This window comes from Mustelus asterias, chromosome 11, assembly GCF_964213995.1.
Source record: "Mustelus asterias chromosome 11, sMusAst1.hap1.1, whole genome shotgun sequence".
Classification (NCBI taxonomy): Eukaryota; Metazoa; Chordata; class Chondrichthyes; order Carcharhiniformes; family Triakidae; genus Mustelus; species Mustelus asterias.
The window spans coordinates 19,856,655-19,878,735 of NC_135811.1; positions in this window are offsets into that span (position 1 = coordinate 19,856,655).

A 22,081-nucleotide genomic window follows, 5' to 3' on the forward strand; every position below is an offset into this window, starting at 1 on the left:
ACGGATTCTGAACTGAAACAAACTCTGAACTAAAGCTGCAGATACGGAGAACATTTATCAGGAAAAAAAAGCTCCAGAGACAGAAGAGCCTGGAAGCAAAAAGCAAAAGGTTTTACTCCAGCATAAGATTCCACTGAATCTCCCTTGGAAGTCCAGTTTCAGCAAGCAGAGTTCACATCAAATTCCAGGTCAGCTAGTCCTGCAAAACCCTTTTTATTCATTCAGTCAGAAGCGCCGTTTGAAAGAAACCAGTTGCTAATCCCATTCCAAGACTCAGAGTAATTGAGGACTCTTCTTCTTCAAATAGATGCACACTGCCACCATTTTGGAAAGGCCACCAGAAATTGACAAGCACTAGAAGATCTCTTGATCAGCACTGAAAGGCAACACCATCTCGGAAGTCTATAATCTCTTAAAGCTGTACCCACACTTTTGAAAATCTTCGAAACATATCACAATTCCACACTTCCAGCTCCACGGGGATTGACCTATGGCCCTGATGAGACACAAAATTAGAGTCTTTGGAGGAAAACATTTTGAAGATACAGCATTGCAGCAGGCTTAAATAAAACAATCAGGAGGAGGGCAAGTCAATGCAGCTTTTTACTCGATTAGGCCAATTGCATACAAGATCTTTACACAACAAGCTATCGATGAGTTAGATTCCAAATTTAATGACGTTCTAAAATCCTTCGCTGTTTATTTCAACCCGAGATCTAGTAAAATATTGGAGAGATCCAAATTTAATAAGAGAATCCAACTGCTCGGGGAACATGTTGATTCCTTCAAAAACAATCTCTACCAGCTGTAGAGATTCTCTACATGCTGTACATGATGTAAAGGCTCTACGGGCTACAGGAGGTGAATATGGCAATTTAAAGTGAGCTCATCCGAGGCAGAATCGTAGTGGGAGTTGCAGATGATTCACTCTCTGACCTCCAACAGGTTAATGGTGATCTTATCCCAGACAAGTCAATCCAACGAGTTAGCCTGTCTGAGATACATGAACAAAGCAGGACCATCCTAAGGACACAGAACATGATGTGGGACAGAAACCAACCCTCAGTCCACAATAGCAGGTCACAGAAATGCAGGGACCATCTAAGTCACAGGAAAGATCCTGTGTCCTGTGAGCACTGCCCAGTGTTTCCACTGCGATCGACAAGGACACTTTGTGCAACTCAAACACCCAGCACCGTGCACACATCACAAAGGTCAGCCACGAGGTCAAGACCTAAAACCCAGAAAACATTCAGCCTTGCTTCTTGGGTGAGCTGAAAAAATGCAGCTCCTTGTATTGTAATGTGGACAATCTGGAAAATGGTCATCTAACAAATTTTAAATTAGATTCAGGATCCAGCGTGACATTCCTGTCAGACAAGGAACTGTGCCTCAAAAACTATAAACTTCAAACAACAGACACTTTGCTTCAGGCGGCAGGAGGACTCTGCCTTTAGGTCAAAGGTACCCTGCAGGCAACTCTACTGGACAACAAAACAATCTGAGCGACCCTCTTCATCGTCCACAATCAGGACCACTCTCTGTTAAGCTATAATGCCTGTATTGAGCATAATCTCCTGACTGGTGAATTCAATCAGCAGACACCAGTTTCCAAAGCTCTTCATGTGACTGGTACGGCTGGAAAATGTCTATAGGATCACATTTGGGTGTGAAGCCAAGCCACTGTGCCTCTTCGCTCCATGAAACATCCCCCACCTTGTCTTGAAGGAAGTATGATGGCAGCAGTATGACATGGTCAACATTGGAGTCATTGCTGCAATCAAGCAACCTACCACATCCTAACTACATTTGCTTGGGCAGATTTTACTTCAACCGCCTGCCATTTGGGATTATACTGGCATCGGAGATGTTCCAACACATGATCCTTCAGAGCCTTCAGGGAGTCGTTTGCCACCAGGACGATGTCCTCGTTCACAGGACCATGTTGGAAGAGCACAACAGTCTCGGAGAGATTGCTGATGGTGAGCGATAAATGTGAGTTCACCAAAACATCCATCCGGCTCCTGGGCCACATTGTCAGCAACAAAACCCACACAAAACTATGGCGATCACTGACTTTTGATTTGATGTATTATTATCACATGTATTAACATAGATGAAAAGTATTGTTTCTTGCGCGCTATACAGACAAAACATACCGGTCATAAAGAAGGAAAGGAGAGAGTGCAGAATGCAGTGTTACAGTCATAGCTAGGGTGTAGAGAAAGATCAACTTGATGCAAGCTAGGTCCATTCAAAAGTCTGACAGCAGCAGGGAAGAAGCTGTTCTTGAGTCGGTTGGTACGTGATCTCAGACTTTTGTATCTTTTTCCCGAAGGAAGAAGGTGGAAGAGAGAATGTCCGGGGTACGTGGGGTCCTTGATTATGCTGCCTGCTTTGCCAAGGCAGTGGGAAGTGTAGACAGAGTCAATGGATGAGAAGCTGGTTTGCGTGATGGATTGGGCTACATTCATGACCTTTTTTTGTAGTTCCTTGCGGTCTTGGACAGAGCAGGAACCATACCAAGCTATGATACAACCAAAAAAAATGCTTTCTATAGTGCATCTGTAAAAGTTGGTGATAGTCGTAGCTGACATGCCAAATTTCCTTAGACTTCCTCACCCCTTCCTCCCTCCTCAACCTCCAGCACACCCAGAGATGGTAAACCAGCTGGCAAAGCTTTTGCCTCACTTGGCCAAGTCACGGCATCTCTGAGACACCTGCTCAAGAAAGACCAAGCCTGTACTGGGATCCCCAGCACAAGAATGCGTTCGCTCATATCAAGGAGACTGACATTCTGACCCATTACGACCCAACACTGCACACCATCATAGTGGAGAATGCTTCCTCCACAGGCTACAGAGCAGCTCTCTTTCAGGAGCAATTGGATAGCAGTCAGTGACCTGTCTAGAGGACAAAGTCACAGAGTCCAGGTGTGCCATCATCAAGAAGAAAGCTCTGGTGGTCACATGAGCCTCAAAATCACAACTGAGACAGATCCCAGACCACTGATCTCCTTGTTAAACAAAAAGAATTTGAAAAATGCCCCCTCGACTCCGACTCTCGGACCGCGGCCGCACTCCGAGTCCAACAGTCCCGTCAAGTGCAGCTCTGAGATGTGTGTCTGCATCCGCACCAACTGCCAAAAGGGATGGCCGCGTCAGAAACCAAGCTGTGGTTCAGCAAAAATGTTGTTCAAACAGCAGAGCCACTTCACAGTCATGGGTGACCTCCTGGTCCGTGGCAAACAGCTGCTCAGTATGTTGTCCCTGTGGGCGCATGTCCTTCAGCAAGTACGCCATAATCATCGAGGAATCCAGGACACAGGCCCAATCTGCCACCTGGTGGCAGCTATCTCCAAACCAGTAGAAGAGACCATTGCAAATTTCCAGGTGTGTGCGTTGTACCACCAAAAGCAAAGGGAGCCACTCATTCTCACGAAATTCCCCAAAGCCTGTGGGAATGGCTGGCTGTAGACAATATGGCTGTTCACGCCGGTGGGATTTTCCCACTGCAGTGAATGGAGATTTGACTGGGTGCCAAATTCTCTGACTTCACTGCAGCAGAACCGTGGCGCGAACAGCTGGTAAGATTGTGCCCAAAAGAACACTACTCACTTCACTAATTCCACATATTACCATCTCTTCTGTCAATACTCCTTCCAAACTTCATATCTTTTCATTTCTCACCATTAAGGATTGACTTGCACCTGTATCCCTTAACATCGTAACTTCTTTACCTACAGCATGTTTGTACATGAGTAAACCTTACCCACACAAATAAAATCTTTAAAAAGATCTGACACCTGCTTATCAACCAACCTTTGAACAGGCTGTACATTCTTTTCCACCTCTTCAGCTTCAACCATGGTTGTCTTTGCCAATTTAACAAACTGGCTTATCCTGTTTAAACATGTCTGTCTTCCCAGTACTTTTCTTAAGTCAGCGACTTTGTGTGTCCAACTTTCTTCCACCCTCATAAGTTTCCTTTTTAACTTGAGGCAAACTTTCTTTACTGTATCCAACGAGACCTTCTTTGCCTTGAGCACCTGTGGATTTATCCTTTCCCCAGATTCTATTCCTCACTGATTCAAATTGTTGTTGAAAACCAAACCTTCATTTATGACCCAATTCAAAATTATATGCCATTTCTGCCTCCAGTCTCTCAGTTTTAACCCTTTGCTCTTCTCCCATTTTAAGTTGAAGTTCTCTTTTCAGTTTCTGAAGTTCAAATGCTCTCTTTTTCTTTTTTCTCACTCTCCTTTTGTTCTGCCATTGCCACTCTCTCTCTCTCCTTTTAATTGCAATTCAAGCTGTCTCAATTCTTTTCCTTGTGCACGGTGGTCAGCACTGCTGCCTCACAGCGCCAGGGACCCAGGTTCAATTCCGGCCTTAGGTCACTCTGTGTGAAGTTTGCATGTTCTCCCCATGTCTGTGTGGGTTTCCACTGCGTGCTCCAGTTTCCTCCCACACTCCAAAAAGATGTGCAGGTTAGGTGGATTGGCCATTCTAAATTGCCCCTTAGTATCAGGGGAATTAGAACATAGAACAGTATAGCACAGAACAGGCCCTTCGGCCCACGATGTTGTGCCGAGCTTTGTCTGAAACCCAGATCAAGATATTTCCTCCCTATCATCCCGAAGTACTCCATGTGCCTATCCAATAGCTTCTTAAATGTTCCTAAAGTTTCTGACTCCACTATCCCTGCAGGCAGTCCATTCCACACCCCAACCACTCTCTGAGTAAAAAACCTACCTCGGACATCCTTCCTATATCTCCCACCATGAACCCTATAGTTATGCTCCCTAGTTACCGCTCCATTCACCCGAGGAAATAGTCTTTGAACGTTCACCCTATCTATCCCCCTCATCATCTTATAAACCTCTATCAAGTCTCCTCTCAACCTCCTCCGCTCCAAAGAGAAAAGCCCAAGTTCCCTCAACCTTTCCTCATAAGACCTACCCTCCAAACCAGGCAGCATCCTGGTAAATCTCCTTTGCACTCTTTCCAGTGTCTCCACATCCTTCTTGTAGTGAGGTGACCAGAACTGCACACAATATTCCAAATGTGGTCTCACCAAGGTCCTGTACAGTTGCAGCATAACCCCATGGCTCTTAACCTCAAACCCCCTGATAATGAACGCCAATTAGCAGGGTAAATTTGTGGGGTTACGGGGATCGGACCTGGGTAGCATCGTTGTCAGTGCAGGCTTGGTGGGCTGAATGGTCTCATTCTGCACTGTAGGGATTGTATGATTTGTAATTGAATTTTAGCCAATTCCAATGGTTGTGTCTCTGGCATTTTTAAATACTGAGCTAGTGCTGAAATTATCTCGTCCTTCCTCATCCTTTCAGGCAAAGTCAACTACAGCTGGTTCACCAAATCCAAAAGCTTTGTCTTAACCACCCTTTGTAAACCACTCTAAGTGACCCCTTCCACACCCAGGAAATCCTTAGCCACTGAAAGAGCTATTGTCAGAAGGCATTCCCTATTTAAACTAATGAAATGCAATACCTGAAAGAAAGCATCAGTTCCCCAATACCCACTGTCTTTAAATTCAATAATCCCAAATCAAACAAGGAATTATACTGTTTAATCCCAGACAAGCCCCCTTCCTCCCATTTTTTTGTTTGGGCCCTGGACCAGAATCGCAAATTGCATTAGGAAGCCAGATTAGACCCCCAGAAATTTGGTGCATATTTGAGGAGAGAATTCTTCACTCCACGACTAATTCCGCTGACAAATTAGGGATCTTTAAGACTATAACAAACTTTATTTAATAACGCGGTTTAACTATGACTCTAACAAATGAAGCAGTTTAACTATTACCCATTGAACAATATTTAAACATGAAAAGAAACAACTGAAAATTCTGAATTATCACTGTTTCGGGTCCAAATAAGCAACATTCTTCTTACAGACTTAAAAACTACTTTAAAAACAGTTAGCAACCAATAATATACTTGCTGCAAGGAGTGCACACGGTCTAATAGCTTTCCGAGTGGTTTTGATTTTCAAAGCAACTTGCAGATGTCTGTATTTAAACAAACACCAGCCAGAACTCCAAGGCTGTTTCCTCTCTGCTACATACCTACTCGTCCCATTAACCACATTATCACATGACCCTGTAGACCTAAACCCACCTTCCATTTCATTAATCAAATACCCCAGGAGGCCTTTCCTTTTTGTAAACAAAAGGCCATTAGTTCATTCTCAAGTAAACACTTTGTGATTGTAATAAGTAATTATCCTGCTTTCTTAGCATCTAAGCTATATTCCTACCAGACATACCAACTGCTTGTAGAAAAAACTGAACATTAAAACAGTCCCCTTAAACATTAAAAAATATATAGATATGTAATAAAAGCATGCTATCATCACATAGATGTTAAACCAACTGGCCTGTAGCTTCTTACTCTTAAGACTCTTGGACCTTGTCAGCTTTAAGTTCTAATAATTTTCTCAGTACCCTTTCCTGGGTGATTGTAATTTATTTAAGCTCCTCCCTCCTGATTCACAATTATTTCTGCCACGTTATTTGCATCCTCTGCAGTGAAAACAGATGCAAAACATCTGTTCAATTCATTCACTGTTTTGTTATTTTCCAGCATTAATTCCCCCGACTCATTCTCTAAAGGACTAATACTCATCTTAATTACGCTATTCCTTTTTAAATACTTGCAAAAACTCTTACAATCTGTTTTTATCTTTTTAGCTAGTTTTCTCTCATACTCCAATTTATCCTTCATTATTCTGTTAGGAAAAGCAAATGAGTTTTAAAGCATTTTTATTTGTATTGGTAAACATTAGAAATAAGGTGCAAGTGTGTTTTAAGTGAGTTTATTGTAGTGCTACAGTCACAGCTAGGGTGAAGAGAAACATCAACTTAATATGAGGCAGGTCCATTCAAAGGTCTGATGGCAGCAGGGAAGAAGCTATTCTTGAGTCGGTTGGTACATGACCTCAGACGCTTGTATCATTTTCCTGACGGAAGAAGGCGGAAGAGAGTATGTCAGGGGTGCGTGGGGTCCTTGATTATGCTGGCTGCTTTTCCGAAGCAGCAGGAAGTGTAGACAGTGTCAATGGGTGGGAGGCTGGTTTGAGTGGATTGTGCTTCGTTCACAATCCTTTGTAGTTTCTTGCGGTTTTGGATAGAGCAGGAGCCACACCAAGCTGCGATACAACCAGAAAGAATGCTTTCTATGGTACATCTGTAAACGTTGGTGAGAGTTGAAGCTGGCATGCCAAATTTCCTTTGTCTTCTGAGAAATTAGAAGCATTGGTAAACTTTCTTAACTACAGTGTCAGCATGGGGTGGGGGGGAGGGGGGGGGGGACCAGGAGAGGTTGTGGTGATCTGACACCCAAAAACTTGAAGCTCTCGACCATTTCTACTTCATCTCCATTGATATAGACAGAGCATGTCCTCCACTATGTTTCCTGAAGTCAATGACTATATCCTTAGTTTTGTTGACATTGAGGGAGAGATTATTGTCGTTGCACCAGTGCACCAGATTCTCTATCTTTTTCCTGTACTCTGTCTCATCATTGTTGGAGATCCGACCCACTACGGTGGTGTCATCAGCAAACTTGAAAATCAAATTGGAGGGGAATTTGGCCACACATTAATAGGTGTATAAGGAGTATAGTAAGGGGCCAAGGATACAGCCCTGAGAGGCACCGGTATTGAGGATGATCATGGAAGAAGTGTTATTGCCTTACTGATTGCGGTCTGTCGGTTAGGAAGTTCAGGATCCAGTCGCAGAGGAAGGAGCCGAACCCCAGGCCACGGAGTTTAAAGATACGATTCGTAGGAATAATGGTATTGATGGCTGAGCTGCAGTCGATAAATAGGAGTCTGACATAGGTGTCCTTGTTATCTGGATGTTCCAGGGTTGAGTGCAGGGCCAGGGAGGTGGCGTCTGCTATGGACCTGTTGTGGCGGTAGGCGAACTGTAGTGGATCCAGGCAATCTGGGATGCTGGAATTGATTCGTGCGATGACTAACCTTTCGAGGCACTTCATAATGATGTGTGTCAGAGTCACTGGCGACAGTCATTAAGACAATCTGCCTGGCTTTTCCCATATTCCACCTTCTCTAATCTCCAGCTCGTACAACACTCTGTTGCCCAGGCTTTAACTTGCATTGAGTGTTGTTCACCCACCACCACAGATCACTGATTCGCTGGTCTGCATTGGCTTCCAGTTGAGCAGTATTTTGATTTAGAATTCTCATCTATATTTTGCAACCTCCTCAAACTCTAAAAGCTGCTGAGATTTCTATGCAGTTCCAATACTGGCCTTCTGCACATGCCGGATTTTAGTTGTGCCACCCTTGGTAGCTGTGCCCTTAACCAGTCTTGGTCCTAAACTCTCAAATTTCCTCTCTAAATCTCTCCATCTCTCTTCGGAAAGAGATATTCCTTTAAACCTACCATTTTGACCAAGCTTCTGGTCATCTGACCTAATATTTTCTATGTAACTTGGTGTCAAATTTTGTTTACTAATGCTCCTGAATTGCTTGGGGTATGTTAGAAACATAGAAACATAGAAAAACTACAGCACAAAACAGGCCCTTCGGCCCCACAAGTTGTGCCGAACATATCCCTACCTTTTAGGCCTACCTATAACCCTCCATCCTATTAAGTCCCATGTACTCATCCAGGAGTCTCTTAAAAGACCCTATTGAGTTTGCCTCCACCACCACTGACGGCAGCCAATTCCACTCACCCACCAACCTCTGTGTGAAAAATGTCCCCCTAACATTTCCCCTGTACCTACCCCCCAGCACCTTAAACCTGTGTCCTCTCGTAGCAGCCATTTCCACCCTGGGAAAAAGCCTCTGAGAGACCACCCGATCTATGCCTCTCAACATCTTATATACCTCTATTAGGTCTCCTCTGATCCTACGTCTCTCCAAGGAGAAAAGACCGAGCTCCCTCAGCCTATCCTCATAAGGCATGCCACTCAATCCAGGCAACATCCTTGTAAATCTCCTCTGCACCCTTTCAATCTTTTCCACATCCTTCCTGTAATGAGGCGACCAGAACTGAGCACAGTACTCCAAGTGGGATCTGAGGAGGGTCTTATATAGCTGCATCATTCCCGTTACTATCTTAAAGGCGCTATATAAATGCATTGTGTTGTTGTCAAGGGAACTCAAGCAGGTTCTGAATGTCAATGGAGTCTTAAGATTGAATTACAATCTTAAACTCTGATAACTATGTTATGTGTGCAGTATAATTTGGATAAATGTGAGGTTATTCACTTTGGAAGCAAAAACAAGAAGCAGATTACAACCTGAATGGCTGTAAATTGGGAGAGGGGAGTGTGCAGCGGGACCTGGGTGTCCTTGTGCACCAGTCGCTGAAGGTAAGCATGTCGGTGCAGCAGGCGGTAAAAAAGGCAAATAGTATGTTGGCCTTCATTGCGAGAGGTTTCGAGTACAGGAGCAGGGATGTATTGTTGCAATTATACAGGGCCTTGGTGAGGCCACACCTCGAGTATTGTGTGCAGTTTTGGTCTCCTTTTCTGAGGAAGGATGTTCTTGCTCTCGAGGGAGTGCAGCGAAGGTTTACCAGGCTGATTCTGGGGATGGCGGGACCGATGTATGAGGAGAGATTGACTTGGTTAGGAATGTTTTTGCTGGAGTTCAGACGAATGAGGAGGGATCTCATAGAGACTTATAAAATTCTAACAGGACTAGACAGGGTAGATGCAGGGAGGATATTCCTGATGGTGGGGGAGTCCAGAACCAGGGGGTCACAATCTGAGGATACAGGGTACACCATTTAGGACGGTGGTGAGGAGACATTTCTTTACCAAAAGAGTGGTGAGCCTGTGGAATTCATTACCACAGGAAGTAGCTGATTCCAAAACATTGAATGTATTCACGAGGCAGCTGGATATAGCACTTGGGACGAATGGGATCAAAGGTTATGGGGAAAAAGCATGATTAGGCTATTGAGTTGGATGATCAGCCATGGTCATAATGAATGGTGGAGCGCCTCCTCATCCTATCTTCTATGTCTCTATGTCTTTATGTCTCTATGGGCCCTATTTTACCATTTTAATTCTAAGTGCCAGGCGGACTAGTGTTTCAGATTCGACTTTTAGACCCGTTCTCAAGCACCCCCATAAGCACTCTGCCTGAAAGAATAGCAGCGATTCTGAATCACACTGCAGAAGCCTGTGGGTGGGGCTTAATACGCCCAAGACCCTGCAGCTCCGATCGGCGCCACCAACTACGCATGCGCAGTAAAAATAAAACGCTCCCCTGCCAGATAATGCCTCCCCCTGGCCCCCACAGACATTGTCCCACCCCCACAACATTATTGACCCCCTTATCCCCCACCCACCCCTACCCTGACCGATCGCAGCCCCCTGCCCCCCTTCTCCCCCACCGATCACATGCAGAATGGCAATGGACCCCCCTTTCCCCCTCACTGAGCAGAGGCAGAGTAGCAGCGGACGCCCCTGCCCCACTTGGCCCACCCCCCCACCTGACGCACAAAGCCATCTGACCCACCCCCTTCCATCCCCCCCACCGATCTGACGCACAGAGCCATCTGACCCATCTCCCTCCCCATCTGACGCACAAAGCCATCTGACCCACCTCCCCCCCCCCCCCCATCTGACGCACAGAGCTATCAGACCCACTTCCCCCCCCCAAACGATAGAGACAGGATGTATGTGCATTTAGAACGGAACAATCTCATTAGTGACAGACAGCATGGTTTTGTAAGAGGGAGGTCGTGCCTTACAAATTTGGTGGAGTTTTTTGAGGAAGTGACAAAAACGGTTGATGAAGGAAGGGCCGTGGATGTCGTCTATATGGATTTCAGCAAGGCATTTGACAAAGTCCCACATGGCAGGTTGGTTAAGAAGGTGAAGGCTCATGGGATACAAGGAGAAGTGGCGCGATGGGTTGAGAACTGGCTTGGCCATAGGAGACAGAGGGTAGTGGTCGAAGGGTCTTTTTCCGGCTGGAGGTCTGTGACCAGTGGTGTTCCGCAGGGCTCTGTACTGGGACCTCTGCTATTTGTGATATATATAAATGATTTGGAAGAAGGTGTAACTGGTGTAATCAGCAAGTTTGCGGATGACACGAAGATGGCTGGAATTGCGGATAGCGAAGAGCATTGTCGGGCAATACAGCAGGATATAGATAGGCTGGAAAATTGGGCGGAGAGGTGGCAGATGGAATTTAATCCGGATAAATGCGAAGTGATGCATTTTGGAAGAAATAATGTAGGGAGGAGTTATACAATAAATGGCAGAGTCATCAGGAGTATAGAAACACAGAGGGACCTAGGTGTGCAAGTCCACAAATCCTTGAAGGTGGCAACACAGGTGGAGAAGGTGGTGAAGAAGGCATATGGTATGCTTGCCTTTATAGGACGGGGTATAGAGTATAAAAGCTGGAGTCTGATGATGCAGCTGTATAGAACGCTGGTTAGGCCGCATTTGGAGTACTGCGTCCAGTTCTGGTCGCCGCACTACCAGAAGGACGTGGAGGCATTGGAGAGAGTGCAGAGAAGGTTTACCAGGATGTTGCCTGGTATGGAGGGTCTTAGCTATGAGGAGAGATTGGGTAGACTGGGGTTGTTCTCCTTGGAAAGACGGAGAATGAGGGGAGATCTAATAGAGGTATACAAGATTATGAAGGGTATAGATAGGGTGAACAGTGGGAAGCTTTTTCCCAGGTCGGAGGTGACGATCACGAGGGGTCACGGGCTCAAGCTGAGAGGGGCGAAGTATAACTCAGACATCAGAGGGACGTTTTTTACACAGAGGGTGGTGGGGGCCTGGAATGCGCTGCCAAGTAGGGTGGTGGAGGCAGGCACGCTGACATCGTTTAAGACTTACCTGGATAGTCACATGAGCAGCCTGGGAATGGAGGGATACAAACGATTGGTCTAGTTGGACCAAGGAGCGGCACAGGCTTGGAGGGCCGAAGGGCCTGTTTCCTGTGCTGTACTGTTCTTTGTTCTTTGTTCTTTGACGCACAGAGCCATCTGACCCACTTCCCCCCCACCACCGATCTAAAGAAGAGAGCCGCTGGAAGCTCGGAACTTACCTCCTCAGAAGCTGGAGCACCCGAATCGGACCTTTACGGACTATGTCTGTTTCGTGCCAAATCTGGACATGCGAACGCGGTGGTAAAGGGGGAAATGCCGATAAGTTTGGGTGTGCAGCCCATTAAGTCAATTTAAATGCATGCAAATGCATTTAAATTGACGTCATGCCCGCAGTTTTGGGCGCGGTCCCGACGGCGGCCATTTTTGCCCTTGGTAGAGGAGGAACCGGCGCGGAGGCGGGCACGGATCGTGCTACTTGCCTCACGCCTGACTTTACCAAGTTTTCACGTACGAAAATGGGCACAACTTGATGGTAAAATCGGGCCCGATGTCTCTATCCTTTAAAATAAGACACATATGACAGGTATTTGAGAAAGAGAAATTAAAGATTGTTTTAACTGTTCATGGCAGTGGAATATTGTCAAAAGACATATAAAATAAATTATGATGTAGGTCCTCAAAGTACATAGCATTGTCTAACTGAAACAGGATTATTAACAAGTCTTTTCTGGCAGTCGTGTCCTAGGAAATAAATTATACAGTATATATTATTGGTTAATATTCCTTGCCCTTGAGAGTCATGCAACAGCCAAAACAATATATTTAAACTGTGTATGTGCATAAAGCAATGTGTAGTACTAAGACCTGACAGTTCTCACAGTTCCCAATAGACTTATTTCCAGAGGTCAATTGTTTAACATAATAAACTATCGCCCGTCAACAACGTGTATTTAAATCCATTGTTATACAGTTGCTTCAAACAGTAGACTTTCCACACAAAACAAATGACTATTTAAATAGAACTTTATTTTTAGGTTAAGGGCAAAGTACTCACTTAATTCTCATCCTTGGTTCCATACCGATGTCTGAATTTAGAAGTGGGGAAAAGCAATGCAAAAATAAAAGGGAGAACATGTCATTTTCTTGAAGGCCACTGTTTGCCATCCAGGCTGACAGAAGTGTCAGTAAGGGATCACTGGGACTAGTGACCATAATTCCATTAATTTTAAGATTGCTATGGAGAATAATAGATCTGGCCCAAAAGTTAAAATTCTAAATTGGGGCAAGGCCAATTTTGATGGTATTAGACAGGAACTTTCAAAAGTTGACTTAAGGAGTCTGTTGGCAGGCAAAGGGACGTCTGGTAAGTGGGAGGCTTTCAGAAGTGTGTTAACCAGGGTTCAGTGTAAGCGCATTCCTTTGAGAGTGAAGGGCAAGGCTTTGAGAAGTAGGGAACCCTGGATGACTCAGGATATTGAGGCCCTGGTCAAGAAGAAGAAGGAGGCAATAGACATGCATGGGCAGCTGGGATCAAGTGGATCCCTTAAAGAGTATAGACGGTGTCGGAGTAGTTAAGGGAGAAATCAGAAGGGCAAAAAGGGGGCATAAGATTGCTCTGGCAGATAAAACAAAGGAGAATCCAAAGAGTTTCTACAAATACAGAAAGAGCAAAAGAATAACTAGGGAGAGAGTAGAGGCTCTTAAGGATCAACAAGGTCATTTATGTGCGGATCCACAAGAGATGGGTGAGATCCTAAATGAATATTTCTCATCAGTATTTACCGTTGAGGAAGGCATGGATGTTAGGGAACTTGGGGAAATAAATAGTGATGTCTTGAGGGGTGTACATATTACAGAGAAACAGGCGCATCAAGGTAGATAAATCCCCGGGACCTGCTGAAGTGTATCCCAGGACGTGGGAGGCTAGGGAGAAAATTGCGGGTCCCTGGCAAAGACATTTGAATCATCGACAGCTATTGGTGAGGTGCCTGAAGACTGGAGGATGGCAAATGTTGTGTCTTTGTTTAAGAAGGGCTGTAGGGAAAAGCTGGGAACTACAGGCCGATAAGCCTAATGTCTGTTGTGGGTAAGCTGTTAGAAGGTATTCTTAGAGACAGGATCTATAGGCATTTAGAGAGGCAAGAACTGATTAGGGACAGTCAGCATGGCTTTGTGAGTGGAAAATCAGATCTCTCGAATTTGATTGAGTTTTTTGAAGGGGTAACCAAGAAGGTAGATGAGGGCAGGGCAGTCGATGTTGTCTACATGGACTTTAGCAAGGCCTTTGACAAGGTACCACATGGTCGGTTGTTGCATAAGGTTAAATTTCATGGGATCCAGGGTGAGGTAGCCAATTGGATATAAAATTGTCTTGATGACAGAGGACAGAGGGTGGTTGTAGAGGGTTGTTTTTCAAACTGGAGGCCTGTGACCAATGGTGTGCCTCAGAGTTGGTGGGTCCACTGTAATTTTTCATTTACATTAATGATTTGGATGAGAATTTAGGAGGCATGGTTAGTAAGTTTGCAGATGACACCAAGATTGGTGGCATAGTGGATAGTGAAGAAGGTTATCTTGGATTGCAATGGGATCTTGATCAATTAGGCCAGTGGGCTGATGAATGGCAGATGGAGTTTAATTTAGATAAATGCGAGGTGATGCATTTTGGTAGATCGAACAAGGGCAGGATTTACTCAGTTAATGGTAGGGTGTTGGGGAGAGTTATAGAACAAAGAGATCTAGGGGTACAGGTTCATAGCTCCTTGACAGTGGAGTCACAAGTGGACAGGGTGGTGAAGAAGGCATTTGGCAAGCTTGGTTTCATTGGTCAGAACATTAAATACAGGAATTGGGACATCTTGTTGAAGTTATACAAGACATTGGTAAGGCCACACTTGGAATACTGTGTGCAGTTCTGGTCACCCTATTATAGAAAGGATATTATTAAACTAGAAAGAGTGCAGAAAAGATTTACTAGGATGCTACCGGGATTTGCTGGTTTGGGTTATAAGGAGAGGCTGGATCGACTGGGACTTTTTTTCCCTGGAGCGTAGGAGGTTTAGGGGTGATCTTATAGCGGTCTATAAAATAATGAAGGGCATAGATAAGGAAGGGAGTCAACATCTTTTCCTGAAGGTAGGGGTGTCTAAAACTAGACAGCATAGGTTTAAGGTGTGAGGGGAGAGATACAAAAGGGTCCAGAGGGGCAATTTTTTCACATAGAGGGTGGTGAGTGTCTGGAACAAGCTGCCAGAGGTAGTAGTGGAGGCGGGTATAATTTTGTCTTTTAAAGAGTGTTTAGACAATTACATGGGTAAGATGGGTTTGGAGGGATATGGGCTAAATGTGGGGAATTGGGAATAGTTTAGTGATAAAAACTGGTCGGCATGGACAAGTTGGGCTGAAGGGCCTGTTTCTATGTTGTCAACCTCTATGACCTCTATGGGGCTTACCTTTTTCCAGTTCTGTGGAAAGGTCATCCAGCAAAAACATTAAATGTCTCTCACTCCATGGACGCTGCTCAACTTTCTCTGCTATTTCTGTTTTTATTTGCTGATGGTGCTGATTTTCATTATTCCTTAGAATACATTGTTTCATGTACCCGTAACTAGGCTTATCAGCGGAACACCCTGGTCTGAGGGCAGTTGTGAAATTAATAATCTCAATACTGGAAGCTGTTAATTAGGTACATTAGCTCAGGGATTTGTTTCACATATGCCTGGAATAGGCAGCTTACATAGCGGGAAATGGTATGTTAAGCCCCCCACCTGACTGATTTTTCTTTAAAACTCCAATTCTTTGTCCCTGTGCTTTGAAGGAATTGTATAAGTGCGAGTTACAGTTGTTTTTGAAGCCATTAATCATTAATTTATTTGGTTCAACTTTTCCCCTTTATATTTGGCCAGTTATTCTTATTGCAATAAATGCCTTGATTTGTTACATTTACATCATTGGTCCACAACGGGCGCAATTAGTCTGGAAATGACACAAAACAGAAGGTAGCTTAAGGATTTTTTCTGGCCAGGTTTATTCGGTATTAACTGGAGGCAATGGTTTAATAGCACAAAGAAAAGGATATGCAGCAGCCCGTCTTATTCTACAAGTAAGCAAAATCTATCTTTGCCTTAAAAACATTCAATGAGAAAGCCTCCAACATTGTATTTCATCTGCCAGACCCTTGCCCACTCACTTAAACTATCTATATCCCTTTGCAGACATTCAGTGTCCTCTGCACACTTTGCTCTACTACTCATCTTAGCGTCATCTGCGAACTTTGACACAGAACACTTGATCTCCAACTCGAAATCATCTATGTAAATTGTAAAAATTTGTGGTCCCAACACTGATCCCTGAGGCACACCACTAGTCACTGAAAACACCCATTTACCCCCACTCTTTGCTTTCTGTTAGTTAACCAATCCTCTATCCATGCTAATACATTACCCGTAACACCGTACACCTTTATCTTATGTAGCAGCCTTTTGTGCGGCACCTTGTCAAATGCCTTCTGGAAATTCAGATACACCACATCCACCGATTCCCTATTGTCCACTGCACTCGTAATGTCCTCAAAGAATTCCACCAAATTAGTTAAACATGACCTGCCTTTCATGAACCCATGCTGGGTCTTCCCAATGGGACAATTTCTATCCAGATGTCTCGCCATTTCTTCCTTGATGATGGGGATTCAAGCATTTTCCCCACTACAGAAGTTAAGCTAACCGGCCTACAGTTTGTCTTTTGTCTGCCTCCTTTATTAAACAGTGGCGTCACATTTGCGGTGAATCAGAGGAGCCACGGACCACCCTTGTGAGTGATTTCTTGGGAATTGAACCATCCTAAAAATGGGTAACTGATTAATCAACCTGACAGTAAAGGCTTGCAATACAGTTTTCCACTTTATGCAATAGTGTGGAGGTTCCATTAGAAACATAACTTTTAAGTAACTGTGCATTCTCTGACATATTACGAGTCCACTTAAAGAACAATATAAAATGGCATCATTATCCTTCTATAACAATGAAGTTAACATATAAACTCGTGTTCTGACTTAGCAGCTTAGTGCAAGTAAACCAATGTGTTGCATTGCCATACAAATCCTACTTACAATTAATGAAGATTATTGGAAGGAAACTTTCTACAGACTTAGAGAAATGTTTGGGTCACTACATATGGTGTATTCAATACATTATTTATGCCTAAATTGATACAGGCAAAATTCTGCTGACATAGTCTCCTTGCCAGTGCAATGTTAGTCGATGAAATAAAGGGTTTGTTTTCATTTTCAAGAATTTTCCATTTATAAAGTAGTCCCCTGTGTAACATATCTCATTCATAATCCATTAGATTTTACCGAGAGATTTCAAATCCTTCTGAAATTGTTTGGTTGAGCTAAAAGGAAAGTTATTGCTGCTGCACAAGAGCAGAAATTGCAATCTGATAATTCAATCGTCGGAACCACATTATATCTGGCCTAAAAATTCAAAACACTCAGCAGTAATAACATTCACAATATCAGTGCTGCTGTCAATTATATTCGATATAACAAAAGAAAGTTACCAATGTCAGGTCTGTTGCATTGAGGTTAATTATAGTCACACACTACAGGCAGAATTTAATGCCCACCCCCTAGGTACGTTTGGAGGCAGCGGGGTCACTTAATCTTGCTGGAGCATTTGTGACGGGGAGCGCACTGTCCTCTCATCTCTGCATTGATTGAGTCCAGTGGGTGGGATGGAGAGGGGGAGTGGATGAATGCCCACCCCCCACCCCACCACCAAAGGGATGGCACGATGGCACAGTGGTTAGCATTGCTGTTTCACAGTGTCAGGGACCTGGGTTCGATTCCTGGCTTGGGTCACTGTCTGTGTGGAGTCTGCACGTTCTCCCCATGTCTGCGTGGGTTTCCTCCTGGTGCTCTGGTTTCCTCCCACTGTCTGAAAGATGTGCTGGTTAGGTGCATTGGCCATGTTAAATTCTCCCTCGGTGTACCCGAACAGGTGCCAGAGTGTGGCGACTAGGGGATTTTCACAGTGTTAATGTAAGTTTACTTGTGACTAATAAATAAATAAAAAATTAAGTGGCCAATTACTGCCCACTTGCCTCATTCTGCCTCCATGAGTATTCAGTTCGACTCGCCATGGGTGGGGCGGTCACCATACAGGAAGCCCAAAAAGCAAGAGCCGTTATGGGCTTCGGGGCGGGGTACCCTCATTATCAGGCACTCAGTGCTGTGGAGTGTTTTTTGGAGTCGTTGGAATGAATTGAGGGCAGAGAGTTTGGTCACCTGTCCACACTGAAGTTGTAAGTGTGGGGGTTGTAGCTGCAGGACCCCTCCGGCTGCAGAATCACAGACATGTGGAGCTGCAGGGAGGGGAAGCGCAGAGGAAAGTGGAGGGATTTCAGGGATTTCTCCTATTTCACTGCAGCCAGAAGCAGGGATCTGGGTGTCTTCCTGCATTAATTACAGAAAACTAGTATGCAGGTACAGCAGATAATAAGGAAGGCAAATGGAATTTTGGCATTTATTGCAGAAAGATTAGAATATAAAAGTAGGGATGTGTTGCTGCAACTATACAAGGCATTAGTGAGACTGCACCTGGAGTATTGTGTACAGTTTTGGTCCCCTTACTTAAGGAGGGATGTAGTTGCACTGGAGATGGTTCGGAGGAGGTTCACTAGATTGATTCAAGACATGAGGGGGTTTGTCTTATGAAGAGAGACTCAACGGTTTAGGCCTACGCTCTCTAGAGTTTAGAAGAATGAGAGGAGATCTAATTGAGGTGTATAAAATGATACAGGGGATTTGACAGGCCAGATGTAGAAAGTAGGTTTCCTCTTGTTCAACATTCTAGAATGAGAGGTCATAGTTATAGGATAAGGGGAGCAGATTTAAAACAGAGATAAGGAGAAATTATTTCTCTCAAAGGGTCATGAATCTGTGGAATTCACCACCCCAGAGTATGGTGGATGCCGGGACATTGAGTAAATTTAAGGAAGAGATAGACAGATTTTTAATGAATGGGTTTGAAGGGCTTTGGTGAACGGGAAGGAAAGTGGAGTTGAGGCCGATATGAGATCAGCCATGATTGTACCAAATGATGGAGCTGGCTTGAGGGGCTGAACAGCCTACTCCTGCTCCGAGTTCTTATGTTAGAAGCAATGTCCAAGATGCCTTAAATTGAACAAAACTACGTCACTTCCTTTAACAAGACTTCCAGCTTCAAATCAGTGTGAAGATTGTGTTGGACAAGATCATCGTCACTTTAAACTTCCACGTGGCTGGATCATTCCAGGCAGGAGCGGGCGACATAGTGAATATCTCCTAGTGTTACTGCATCTGGGAGCTGGTGGATGCCTCGTATGTAATGCAAGTCAATTTCATCACCGTCTCTTGATGCAGAGAGAACAGGATGAGCAGGTAGGCGGCTTTACCAGGGTAGTGGGATTCCCAATGCTGCAGGGAGCCATCAACTGCACACATCAGTTCTGTGGGCCATACAAGGTGAGGTACAGGAACCACAAGGGCTACAAGTCCATCAATGTGCAGTTGTATGTGACCATGCGCAAGGCATAATGTAATTGAATGCCCGCTATCTTGGCATCAATCACAATAACGTCACGCTGAAGTAGTCTGCTGTTTCATTATCCACGATATGGAGATGCCGGCGTTGGACTGGGGTAAACACAGTAAGAAGTTTAACAACACCAGGTTAAAGTCCAACAGGTTTATTTGGTAGCAAAAGCCACACAAGCTTTCGGAGCTGCAAGCCCCTTCTTCAGGTGAGTGGGAATTCTGTTCACAAACAGAGCTTATAAAGACACAGACTCAATTTACATGAATAATGGTTGGAATGCGAATACTTACAACTAATCAAGTCTTTAAGAAACAAAACAACGTGAGTGGAGAGAGCATCAAGACAGGCTAAAAAGATGTGTATTGTCTCCAGACAAGACAGCCAGTGAAACTCTGTGGGGGTTACAAATAGTGTGACATGAACCCAATATCCCGGTTGAGGCCGTCCTCGTGTGTGCGGAACTTGGCTATCAGTCTCTGCTCAGCGACTCTGCGCCATCGTGTGTCGCGAAGGCCGCCTTGGAGAACGCTTACCCGAATATCAGAGGCCGAATGCCCGTGACCGCTGAAGTGCTCCCCAACAGGAAGAGAACAGTCTTGCCTGGTGATTGTTGAGCGGTGTTCATTCATCCGTTGTCGCAGCGTCTGCATAGTTTCCCCAATGTACCATGCCTCGGGACATCCTTTCTTGCAGCGTATCAGGTAGACAACGTTGGCCGAGTTGCAAGAGTATGTACCGTGTACCTGGTGGATGGTGTTCTCACGTGAGATGATGGCATCTGTGTCGATGATCCGGCACGTCTTGCAGAGGTTGCTGAGGCAGGGTTGTGTGGTGTCATGGTCACTGTTCTCCTGAAGGCTGGGTAGTTTGCTGCGGACAATGGTCTGTTTGAGGTTGTGCGGTTGTTTGAAGGCAAGAAGTGGGGGTGTGGGGATGGCCTTGGCGAGATGTTCGTCTTCATCAATGACATGTTGAAGGCTCCGAAGGAGATGCCGTAGCTTCTCCGCTCCGGGGAAGTACTGGACAACAAAGGGTACTCTGTCCACTGTGTCCCGTGTTTGTCTTCTGAGGAGGTCGGTGCGGTTTTTCGCTGTGGCGCGTTGGGACTGTTGATCAATGAGTCGAGCGCTATATCCTGTTCTTATGAGGGCATCTTTCAGCGTCTGGAGGTGTCTGTTGTGATCCTCCTCATCCGAGCAGATCCTGTGTATACGGAGGGCTTGTCCGTAGGGAATGGCTTCTTTAACGTGTTTAGGGTGGAAGCTGGAGAAGTGGAGCATCGTGAGGTTATCCGTGGGCTTGCGGTACAGTGAGGTGCTGAGGTGACCGTCCTTAATGGAGATGCGTGTGTCCAAGAATGCAACCGATTCCGGAGAGTAGTCTATGGTGAGTCTGATGGTGGGATGGAACTTGTTGATGTCATCATAGAGTTGTTTCAGTGATTGTTCACCATGAGTCCAAAGGAAGAAAATGTCATCGATGTATCTAGTGTATAGCATCGGTTGAAGGTCCCGTGCGGTGAAGAAGTCTTGTTCGAACCTGTGCATGAAGTCTTGTTCGAACCTGTGCATTATCCACGAGCCATTCAAGAAGGAGCAGATGCAGGCTTCTCAAAGACAAGGACACCCCATCAGTTCATGGTTAATAATCCCTCTCACAAGCCCAATCACACAAGGACAACAGGTGTAAAATAAGGCTTGCTGCCACACTGACTACTCTATTTCCCTTCGGAGATCTCCCATCAATACCAGGGACTGGCTTTAAAGGCTGCAAATGGGTAGGGCTGTCCTCCTGCATGTATGTAAAATATGGCGGAATAACACTGGGTCGACAATCCGATATCATCTGCCAGTCTCCAATAATACAGAAGGCAGATGGATGCCGAAACCGTCCGTCCAACCTTTTGAAAAAACAATTAGCAAACTATTGAGCTTGTTAAAAAGCTTACTGACTGCAATTTTCTGTTGACCAGACCATTTTTCACTAGTCACACAGGAAATAAGTTGAGTGAATTACAACAGGTATAAGGGGGTGGCACAAGGGTGATGAAAAGACCTGCAAATGGGACTATGGCTGCATGTAGCAGCAGAGTCTGGTGGTGAAGGTGACAACATCTGGCTGTTAGACTCTATTTCTTCAGTTTGTATAGGCTGGTGTAACAATTAAGGAGAGAATGAGGGGGAAGTGGAACCTTAAATTGGTGGCTAGAACTGACTTTCAGTTGACGGCCTAACCACTCTCTCGCCAGGTGTCCAGATTGGGCACAAAGCCTCCTTCACAATGCTAATTGGCAGAAAGCTGCTAATTGGACAGACGTCACTTGATTCAATGTGCTGAAACAGTGGAGGCGGGAGTGAGTGGACTGTACACTTCCTGTTCCGTCTCCCTTACTTACCCTGCTGGAAACCGTAAAGTCCAGCTTCATGCCTCTACAATTCCCCATCCACCTGGGACATTCCACTCTACTGCCTCTTGGCACTATGTCTTGCAATAAAAGAGACTAATAATAACCTTTCACGAACGTCTTTATCAAACAATACATCCAATTACATCCAACGGGCAGCACGGTGGCACAGCGGTTAGAACTGCTGCCTCACAGCACCAGGGACCTGGGTTCAATTCCAGCCTTGGGCTACTGTCTGTGT